An 11,814-nucleotide genomic window follows, 5' to 3' on the forward strand; every position below is an offset into this window, starting at 1 on the left:
GGGAGTAACGGTTGAGGAGTTGTTGTAAGACAACTAGACCTGACAAATCGGATAACCGGATCGGTTTCGGATCGGATCTATTTCGGATCGGTTCCACTTTCGGATTATGATATAACTTGAGGTCATTCGGATCGGATCAGATGTGATTCGATTCGGATCTAATTCGGATCAAAAACGGATGAAACTCGGATAAAAATAGGACAAAATTCGGTTCGGATTAAATTCGGTTCGAATATTTCGGATCATAACTTTTTTATTTTTTCATGTTTTGAGACTTAAAAAAATATCTTTTTATTAAATGTACTACTTTTAATATAATATAATGTACTTTTACATTAATTTATAATTAAATAATCAAATTATCAAGAATATAAGATACATTTAAGTATGAATTTTGCTTATTTCAGATCATATTCGGTTGGAATATTATCTGAATCGATTTTGTTCGGTTCCAATTTATAATCGGATCTAGTACTTCGGACCATTTTCGGTCAAATTTTCGGTTCAGGTAATTTTCGGACCGCTTTAGTTTGGTTTTCGGATAATTATCGGATTATATAATTCGGATCTCGGATCGGATCTCCGATCCATAAATTTCAGTTCGGTTTTTCGGATTCAGACCCATTTTGTCAGGTCTAAAGACAACTAAGTATTATAGTAGTCGTTAACATACCTCTTTGAATTATTACCAATGAAATAATTTTCCAAAGCGAGGAGTGAAGCATATTGGAGTAATCTGATCTAAAGCTAATTGGCTTGGAAATATTCGATAATTCTGATTGAAATGCAGATGAAATTGCTTTTGGTAATCTCTGAAGCAGTATTCAGTATTCCATTATCTAAAGCTAAGTAAAATACATGAAAGAGAACTATAGGGGTGAAACCAAAATACGGTGTAACCGTACTAAGATGAAACCAAGTACCCTATCAAGAAATAATTTGGAGTTCTACGAAAATAGAATTGTAATCATATTATGGTTTGAACAATTTTATTATTTTCTAGTAGTGAAATCAAAATATAATTTTTTTTTGCCCGCAAGGGCTGGCTCAATTGGTTAAAGAAAGGATAACTAAAAATACAATTTTTTATAATATTCATACCATTTTATTAAAATGGAATTCTACCAACAAATTAAAAAATTCTAAATTAAAAAATTTCAATTTAAACACATTGCCTATTTAATTGGTCGTGGTTTATATTTTTCGGAATCTATTTAGTTGAGCCAATTTATGAACTTATTTATTTTAAAATATAATTAAAAATAGGATTCAAACCTATAAAATTAATAAAAAATTATGGATTATAAAAAATTTAAAAATGAGTAAAAATAATACATATACAATTATAAGTCATATAGAAATAAAAATGGATAAAAATAATACTTGGAGTTATAAAAGGTGAAAATAAAAGGTGGTGTAACTAAAAAATAAGTGAATATGTTTAGTTTATTAATAAAAAAACGGGTAAAAATAATACATATAGAATTATAAGTCATATAGGAATCAAAAAGAATAAAAATATTAAACCTAAAGTTACACCATGAATCATAAAAATAAAAAAATAAAAGGTGATAGAACCAAAAAATAAGTGAAAACAAAGTATCACTTAAAAAATTTATTAATAAATAAAAATGGGTAAAAATAATATATATATATATCTATATAATTCATATAGGAATAAAAAGGATAATAATAATACAATTAGAGTTAGAGTTATAACATAAAACATGATGAAACCAAAAGGTGGTGATATCAAAAAATAAGTGAAACCAAGTATCACTTAAAAAGAGGTTTCGCTTATTATCACAAATTGGTCAAATAACCACACCACCTAAACATTCCACTGCCTGCACTACCGCCAAAACTGCCAACTCCCCTAATCATGCCTGTCACCAAGACTAACGGGGAGATAAAAGTTAGGATTCAACAATTCAAGGATGCTGGCAAGTCAAAAAAAGTGATCTCTACAACGCATGGTCAAAGCTCTGCAACAACTCAAATCACTCATGATGTTGGAAAAGAAAGACTCTTGAAAACTGCAGATACTTTCAAATAACCAATTCAAATGATACTTGGTTTCACTTATTTATTAGCAAATGTAAACACATCTCCAAATGAATATAATAATTTACATGTAATTTTATAGTTTAAAATTATTTTTTTAAACTTGAATTTTCTTTTCAACTAATATAATATGAATAATATATCTCAAATTAGGTTGGAGTCTCCAATTTGAATTTGTAAATATTAGTATTTATGTTTTCATTGATAAATGTGCCTATTCAATATTTTGACACAAGAGAAAATACTTAGAAACATTTTAAAAAATGAGCGGAATCAATCCACATCTTTCATACTCTAGTTTCCCATTTCAAATGGTCAAGAATAATCTCAAGACAACTTTAGTTTTTTCAAGATATATAATATTTATCTATTCTAATTTTGGACTAGTGAAACTATTTTCATAACATGATGCATAACTTAAAATCTATTATTTAGATATGTAAAAATATTTAACCATTCTTAAATTAGAATAGGTAAAGAATATTTGCAGAATTATAAGGTTAATGATATTTTCATCCTTAGCATTTAGGCACACTCATGATGACATAACTATTTTATGTCTAATTTTATTCCACTAATCCTTTATTGGTTGCTTCTGCTATTGCTACAAGGATGATATTTGTACCATTTCGTTTCACTCTTATCCAACGGACTCAGCTTTTAAAAGTCTATGTCTACCCATAAATATCCTACACACAAATGAGAAATTTAAATACAAGAATTTCAAATCACGTTAGCACATAACTCACTTTGCACCTAAACATAAACTTGGTTCTTTAGATGATGGTTCTGTTATGTGTGTTTAAATTTGAAAATTGTATCAAAATACGACTTTCATTGACTCATATATATTTGTAAAATAAACGATCTTTCAATATAAAAAAATTTAGGTTTTGAAAGTATATTTAATGAAAGTGGAATAATTTTTCAAGTCTAGACAAGTTCATGTCGTATAACGAGAACAAACCATGGACTTATTGTTAATAAAATATGAATATTTCAATTAATAACAATATTAATTAATTATTCCATATAATGATAAACTTTTAAAATCTTATTTTTTTTAGTACATTAGTTGGCTTCATTATAAATAATCACATTTTGTTTAACTAGTTCTAAATAAAATTAAATGATTAAATGAATGCGCTAACTAATTAAACAATTAATTAATTAACTAAAACAGTTATAAATAATTAAATCAAATTTGGATTAACAAAAATCATTTTTTGGAATTAAATTATTTACGTTAATTATTTAAAATAATTAATTGAATAAATTTTTAATTAAAAAATATTTTTGGAATAAAATAATATAACTTTAATTTATTTTAAAATTAAATCATGGAAACAGTTTTTGGATTTAGTGTTGTCTTCAACCTTGGATCAAAACCAAGGGTTTAGGGATGAACTTGGCCTAGCTGCCAAGAACATTACCCTAAATCTCCAGAATCCAAAAAATATTATAGAATCCAATCTATTTTAAACCTACAAAAGTAGAATTATAATATATGAATAAGGGAATAATTGAAACAAAAGTTGGTGATACAGAAATTATGAAACCAAAATTAAGTATCACTTAAAAAAGGGTTTCCGTATTAATAAAAGTTATTAATTTCCTCCATCCCTCTCATTTCTCATTTGTGTCCGACATGCATTTTAAAGCATATATAAATTAGAGTTTTGTAACTTAATATTAAAATATATTTTGTTTTGTATAAAAATTAAAACATTCAGTTTTTATGCATTTTTTTAACAATTATGAAAGGAAATTGTGCCCAACAGCTAACAAGTCGTGGATTCTCAAGTACAATTATCAAAGCAAAAAAATAATTAAAAACAAAATTGGAAAGGGAAATTGTAGCATTTATAGTTGATTTTCTACATGGTTGATATTGGGGATTAAGCTTGTGGGTATTCTATTCTGAGATCGGGGATATGTGCGACCTTGTAAAAGTCCGGTCCTTGTTCACCGTTTTCCAGGCGAATCTTGTCACAGAATTCCGAAGGCATCTCCCACAATCCTAGTTTTCGAAGGGAGTTGAGAAATATGAGTCCTTGTGGAAGTTCCTCCAACTTTGGACAATTACGAATATACATATAAAGAACATGCATGCTTCCTTTCTCCACCCTCCAACTTTCAAATTTGTCAAGACGCCACAGATAAAGACGGGTGAGTCTTGGGAAACCCATGGCTGAGCATACCATTTCCTTTCCTTTATATGCGCCAAATGATAAATATAATTTCCTCAAAGTTGGGAATCTTCTCCAGTACTCGCATTGGGTCTTCCTCTAGGTACGAATCCCATAATGTTAACTTGGTGATACGAATCAAAGACACATCAATATGATTATGATTAAGTTCCTGCCGCTGCTCCTCAAATATTTCAGACAACTCTGGGAGCTTGCCATCCATTTCTAATTCCTGAAGGCTGAACTTTTGATTACAAAACAGCTGTCTTATCATGTCTGGATCATTTCTGAATCCTGGATCACCAGATATCCGCATAACAAGGCTCGTGTACAGGATAGAGGAATTTGATGACAAGGCCAAATCAGATAAGTACTTTAACATCTCTTTCACATCATCATAACCACCCTCTACTTTCAGCTTTAGTCTCCGAAGACCGGATAATTTTGGCAGATCCTTAATCTCACACCACTTAGTATTGAAATTTTCGAGTGTCTCTAATTTGCTCAGTCCATTGAACCTTAATTTGGTATTCTTCAGTAATTGGAGAGAGACCCGAGGAGGTAAATACAAATGACGCAAAAATGACAACTTGCCCAAATCATTACTTAACACTGGTGATGTCCAAGGTACGTCTAGGTTGAGTGTCTGTAGCAGCACCAACTTTTGTATAAATGGAAAAGTTTTCAAATTAGAACCCCTTAGGCTGAGATAGCGCAAATAAACAAGGCTGCCTAATACTCTTCCTATATTAGTACCATAAAAGGTACCTAAAACAGATCGTCTACTATGTGTTACTCTTTCAAGAGACAAAACTCTTAGCAACTTAAAATTGGCCAAATACAGTCCCAATCGTAGTTGCTGACTTTCATCTTCACGATCCAGAAATAAAATTGATCGGTATTGTTGGTGATTGAGTTTCTTGGTAAAGTAGGAATTAGCTTCTACGCCACTTTTCAGATAAAATACAAGTTGTCTAGTTTTAGCTTCCCGGGAGATAACTGAACGATTGAGATTCAAATCATTTCCTTCTCCAGTATCAATTACTTTGAAAAAATCTTCTGCTTTTGCCTGGGATAAAGATAGGTCTCTCATAAGATCATGAAGAGAACAACTTTTGAACTTCGTAAGAGATGATTCCAAATCATTAAACCTCACTTGAACCATACTCCTATGGACAAGTTCTCCCATGTAAGATTCAGCGACTTGCATCATTGTTTCTCCTTCCTTTTTATCACTCGATAGTACCATCCCTTCAGCGATCCACAACTGATATAAATTTTCTGCATCGATCCATTCATCTTCCATAAATTTACCTAAATATAGAAAGCATGGCTTCAGCTGCGGGGGTAAGTCATTGTAACTCCAACCTAAAACATTTAATATTTGACTTTCATAATCTTGTCCCGATCCTTTCCCCCTCTTCAGGGATGTGATAATGTCACCATGTACCTTCTCCCACTCTATCAGTGATGGTTTAGTGACAAGAACTCCACCCAAGGTTACTATGGCTAGTGGAAGACCACCACAATTTGCCACCATTTCTCTTCCCAGTTCTTCCATTTTTTTATAGTCTCTAGCAATGTCTGTAACAGACAAAACAACAAGAAAGGTATGTATAAGCCCACATAATATTAAGCTAGGGCGATTCATTAAGAAAAAAGAGAACACCTGGAAACCTCTTCTCCTGCTTCTTTTTCACGAAACAAATTACTTATGGTCAGGAACTCTGTAGGAAAGCAACTGGTTTTCCGTAAGTTTCAAAACACGGTTTAACTACTTTTATTGTTCATACTAGGAGTTTCAGAGTTTTTCATTTGATTTTTCAAGTCTAGTTTTACAAAAATCAGCTGTTTCATAAGAGGTGTCATAACTTTGCAGTCCATTTAGTTACCTTAAACAGATGAAATGAAATTAACAAGAAAGGTATGTAAATTACCTAGATAACCTCCTCTTGTAGGAAGTGCTTTCAACTGAAGTAGCTCCCAACTTTGATCTGGGCTTAGAAGTCCTGGTTGGTGAATGAGTCCATTTGGATTTACGTACTCAGCAACATCAATATTACGACTTGTAAGCATTAATTTGCTTAAAGATTTTCCAGCAGTGAAAGCCGCCTTTATAGAATCCCAAGCATCATTTGACCAAATGTCATCAAGTACTATCAAACATTTCTTCTTTTGCTGGATTTGTAGCAGATTCTCCACTAGCTTGTCTTCGTCCCAAGTAAAGATTTCCTCTTTCTTCTCATGGACGAGACCTATAAGTATTCTCTGCAACACTTGTCTCGTTTGCCACTTTTGTGAAATGGAAACACAAGCTAAACCTGCAAAGTGAGTCTTGATGGTGGAATGATTGTATATTTTGTGAGCCAGAGTTGTCTTACCCAGACCTCCCATTCCACAAATAGAGATGAGCGGGTATGAGGCATCACTTTCATCCACCAGATATCCAACCAATCGGTCAACATCGGCTTGAAATCCAACAAATAACTCTGGTTCAACAGTAGTGAAAGTGTGAAATCGCTTTAGCATTCCTGGTTGTCCATGAGATGAATTTGATGATTCAGGGGATTCTAATGATGTTTTGATATTACAATCACGAAAGCGATTGAAGAGAAGAGACATCTTTCTTTTAATATCTTTGAGCTTTCTTGAAAACGTCCTTGTGTTCATCCTCTGCATTATTTTTCCAGGGGATGATAAAGCTTGGACAAGATAAGTTTCGACGACATGTTCAGCATCATAGGCAACCTCCCGTACATCCGCAAGCAGAATTCGGATATTTTGGTCATGTAACCTTGAATCAGCATCTGGTAAAAATGTCTTGATCCGCATGAGCTCCGTCACCAGTTCTTGAATTTCATCTTGCACTCCATGCAGTACTTGAGCTTCTTCCGACAATAAATCAGTGAGCCTTCCGACAACAATGGACACAATTGATTCAGCCATTCAGAAACCAAGCACAAAATGCAGTAGTTGCAATGCAGATGGAATGGCCTTCTGTAAAATGTTAAGCGATAAGGATTGTATGGTGAAGGTTTTGGAAGGAATTGAATGGGGTGTTTGACAAGAACTACCAAGCACAAAGTGTAGTAGTTGTAATGCAAATGAAATGTTAAGTGATAAGGAATGTGTGGCGAAGATCTGTTGAATAATTCTACTCTTCAAGATCGATAACGTTAATTAGTTAGGCATGCCTTTTTCATGTTTTGGCATGCTTTTTTACTATTTTTTTATTTTTTAATAATTATTTTAATATTAAAAATATCTAAAAATAAAAAATATAATTCTAAAATATTTACATATATTTGAATATCTAAAAAGTTATTAATATAAATGCGTATTATGATGTTATTCAGTTGTTATTATGTTAATTTTAATTTTATATTCAAATTTATTGTATATAAGTCTAAAAATTATGTTTTAAATTTTATTATATTTAATTGATAAATGCCATGTCATTTGGGCATGTCTTTTGACAAAAAACTGTCTATAGGCATGCCTTATAAGAGTCTCATGACAGGTACCTTACTCGGGGGTTAAGTGTAATTCTATAACTAATGACTTGACTGAATTATGGTAACAAAGCTGAGTGAAGTAGAAGTAGTATACATTTGTTATATGTGCACGGAGGTTAAGAAAAAGTTAAATATTGGGAGTGAAAATAAGAAAATTGAGTAAAGTGGCAAGATCAATCAATATTTAATGTATAAAGTTAGTGTAGTGGAAAAAAATAGCGGATGTGAGAATGTATAGTTAATTTTTATATTGTAAAATTTTTATTATTTTTGAGAAGTTTTGAAATATATAGAAAAAAAACAAATTTTTATATTAAAAACAAATTTTTATAGTAGTCGTTAACACACCTCTTTGAATTATTACCGATGAAATAATTTTCCAAAGCGAGGAGTGAAGCATATTGGAGTAATCTGATCTAAAGCTAATTGGCTTGGAAATATTCGATAATTCTGATTGAAATGCAGATGAAATTGCTTTTTGTAATCTCTGAAACAGTATTCAGTATTCCATTATCTAAAGCTAATTAAAAAAATGAATAAGGTGGTCATCCACTTAATTATTTTTGCAGGGGATGATAAAACTTTGATAAGATACGTTTCGACGACATTTTCACATTGTTTTGAAAATCACCTGTATAAATTTAGTTAAGGGTAATTTTATTTATTTTGTATTTTATGTTTAGTGTTATAAGTTCTTTTTCAGAAAGAAAGTTTTGTATTATAATAAAATTTCAAGTTTAATATAAATGCCTATATACATCTTGCTACTAGTTTGATATTTATTTATTCATATTTATAATTAAAATCTTTCAAATTTCTTTGGTGCAGTTTTTTATAAATCATTTTGTTAGGAATATATGTGCATTAGTTTGATGATATGTTAAACAAAACACTTAAGTAGAAATCTAGTATTTGTAGCCTCAACGGATAAGACCACTTTGGCTATCAGTTGATGGGGTAGCTTTACTTAGAAATAAGTTTAGTATTGTAGCACATTTCAGTCTCTGTATTTAAGTTATAATTCTTAGAAGTTGTGGGAAATTATAAGTCATGTTGACTACTAGAGGATATGCAAATAGGAGGGTTAGTTATAAATATTTCATGCCTTGTAATTTTGTATAAATGAAGTAGCATCAACTGATAGTTTAAAGGCCTTCAACGAATGAGAAATAAAGCTTCAACGAATGTCTCTAAACCTTCAACGGATAACATCCATCAACTGATGAGTGCATCAACGGATAAAACTTCAACTGCTAAAGCATCAACGGATAAAGCATCAACGGATAAGAGTGTCAACGAATAAAGCCATCAACGGATGAAAGCTTCAATGGATGCTCAGTTCCATAGCAGTTGATAGTGACAGTTTATAAAGCTGACAGAGGCACATGGGTTGACAGAGACAACTGGAATGTGGTAGCCTCTTGGAGGAACAAAAGAAAAAGCAGTCGTTTCACTCTGGTACAAAAGGAAATAGTCAACGGATTATCCCATATTGTACTGGATAGAAAAATAGAGTAGAAATAAGTGAAGAACTATTTTATAATCGAACTTTATCTTTGTCTTCACTTGAAAAACTTGGTGATATAAATACCAAGTGGCAGCTAGTAATTAGATAAGATTTTCCAGAGCTGTTTAGAAAAACATAGAGAGAAAACCATCTAGTTTGTACTAGGACGCAGCTGTGATCAATTCTTTGTATCACAGATTTTCTGAAATACACATCTCTGGTGGAACAACAAATCCACCAGAAAAGTTTTTTAAAGGTCTTTGTGTTATTTACATTTGTGTTTTGAATATACATCTGTCTGCACTTGCTTAAAGCAATTCACACACATTTGTCTTTTATTCACTTAGCCTTAAAACTGCTCAAAACTTGAAAAAGTTTTGAGATTTACATTCAACCCCCCTTCTATAAATCTCATTGTTAGTTCATTAGAAATAACAATTGGTATCAGAGCAAGCTCTTGACACACAAAGAGTTTAAAGATCTTGGAAGCTAACAAAGATGAGCAAGAAGGATGTTGGTGTAAAGATCCCAGTTCTTGACAAAGACAGTTATCACCACCGGAAGGTGAAAATGCACCTTCATCTTCTCTCTCAAGATGAAGGTTATGTCAACTGCATAGAGAATGGTCCTCACATTCCCCACAAGGTAGTCACAGTTGCTACAGCTACAGTTGTTGTTGGCCAATCTTTTCCAAAGCCTAGAGCAGAATGGACAATTGAAGACACTGATGAAGTTCACAAGGATAAGAAGACCATGAATATCTTGTTTAATGGCCTGTATAAAGACATGTTTGATAATGTGATCAATTGTACAACTGCCAAAGAGGTTTGGGACACAGTTCAGTTGCTGTGTGAAGGTACAGAACAAGTAAGAGAGAATAAGATGCAGCTTCTCATTCAACAGTATGAGTATTTTCACTTTGAAGAAGGTGAATCTTTAAATGACACATTCAATAGATTCCAAAAGCTGTTGAATGGATTGAAGCTGTATGGTAAAGTGTACCAGGTGAAGGATTCAAATCTTAAATTTTTAAGATCCTTGCCAAAGGAATGGAAACCCATGACTGTTTCCTTGAGAAATTCTCAAGATTATAAGGACTTCACTCTTGAAAGATTATATGGAATTTTGAAGACTTATGAACTTGAGTTGGAGAAGGATGAGGTGTTGGAAAAGGGAAGGAAGAAAGGAGGTTCAGTTGCTTTGGTAGCTGAAAATGAAAAAGAAGAATGCAGACAAGAGACTGTGAGATCAACACCAAGTTTCAAGGTTGGTGTAAGCAAGCAAGAATCAAGCAAGGGATAGGAAGTAGCTGTTGACATTGAGGACAACTCCAGTCAAGATGGCTCTGATGGAATTGATGAGCATCTTGCATTCCTGTCCAGGAGATTTGCAAAGATGAAATTCAGGAAAAACACTAGAGCCACTAAACCATACAAGAACATGGTGGACAAGTCTAAGTTCAAGTGTTATAACTGTGGCACAAGTGGACACTTTGCAAGTGAGTGTAGAAAGCCAACTTCTGAAAAGAAGAAATTTGAGCAAGTGGATTACAAAAAGAAATATTTTGAACTGCTCAAGCAAAAAGAAAGGGCTTTCATCACTAAAGAAAAAGACTGGGCAGCTGATGGAGCTGAAGAGGATGAAGATGTGGAATATGTCAACCTGGCTCTCATGGCTGATTCTGAAGAAAATGAAGTTAGTTCATCTAGCAACCAGGTAATCACTACTGATGTATCACAGCTTACTAAAGATGAATGCAATGATGCTATCAATGACATGTCTACTGAATTGTATCATTTGCGTGTGTCTCTTAAATCTCTTGCTAAGGAAAATAGTAGGATTAAAGAGAACAATCTATTTTTAAGTGATAGAAATGCTGTGCTAGAAAATAAGTTGATTGACCTAGAGAAAATTAAATTGCATTGTTTATCTGTTGAAAGTGAGCTAGCTGAATCTGTTAAGAGAGTAGAGATACTTTCTAAACAATTAGAGAGAGAGCAAGAGGTGATTAAAGCCTGGAAAACAACTAGGGATGTTAGTGCTCAAATTGTCAAGGTTCAAGGAATTGAATCATTCTGTGAGAATGCCTGGGAGAAAAACAAAAAGAAAATAGAATTAATTGATGGATTATCAACGGATGTGGAATCAACGGAAGAAAAGGAGCATCCGTTGAAGGCTCATCAATTAAAACAGGCAAATGATTCTAAAAGAGATAATTTGAAAAATCTCAAAAAGAAGTTTGGTTCAACTTCCAAGAACTTTGTCAAAGAAGAAGCTAGCACATCCAAAGATGCTAGTAAGGTGAATATAGGACACATGATTTTAGATCAGTTGAAGAATAGTCTTAAGTTGGTTGAGGATGAAAAGGAAACCAAAAGAAAATCCAATAGAAATGGGAAGGTAGGGATTAACAAACATAAACAATTACACACCTGATAAGTATGCTCCTAGAAAAAGTTGTGTGCATTGTAGTAGTGTTAATCATCTATCTGCTAACTGCAAATCTGTTAAGAATGCTCCCACGCCTTTAACCTCTTCC

The 11,814-nt window shown here is 32.5% G+C and overlaps 1 pseudogene; it reads right to left on the reverse strand.

Annotated features, from left to right (window-relative positions):
* Positions 1-3,893: 3,893 nt before the first annotated feature.
* On the reverse strand, positions 3,894-7,391 carry LOC141696826 (putative disease resistance protein At1g59620; annotated as a pseudogene).
* Between the last annotated feature and the right edge of the window lie 4,423 nt (positions 7,392-11,814).

This window comes from Apium graveolens, chromosome 11 (genome assembly GCF_009905375.1).
Source record: "Apium graveolens cultivar Ventura chromosome 11, ASM990537v1, whole genome shotgun sequence".
Lineage (NCBI taxonomy): Eukaryota > Viridiplantae > Streptophyta > Magnoliopsida > Apiales > Apiaceae > Apium > Apium graveolens.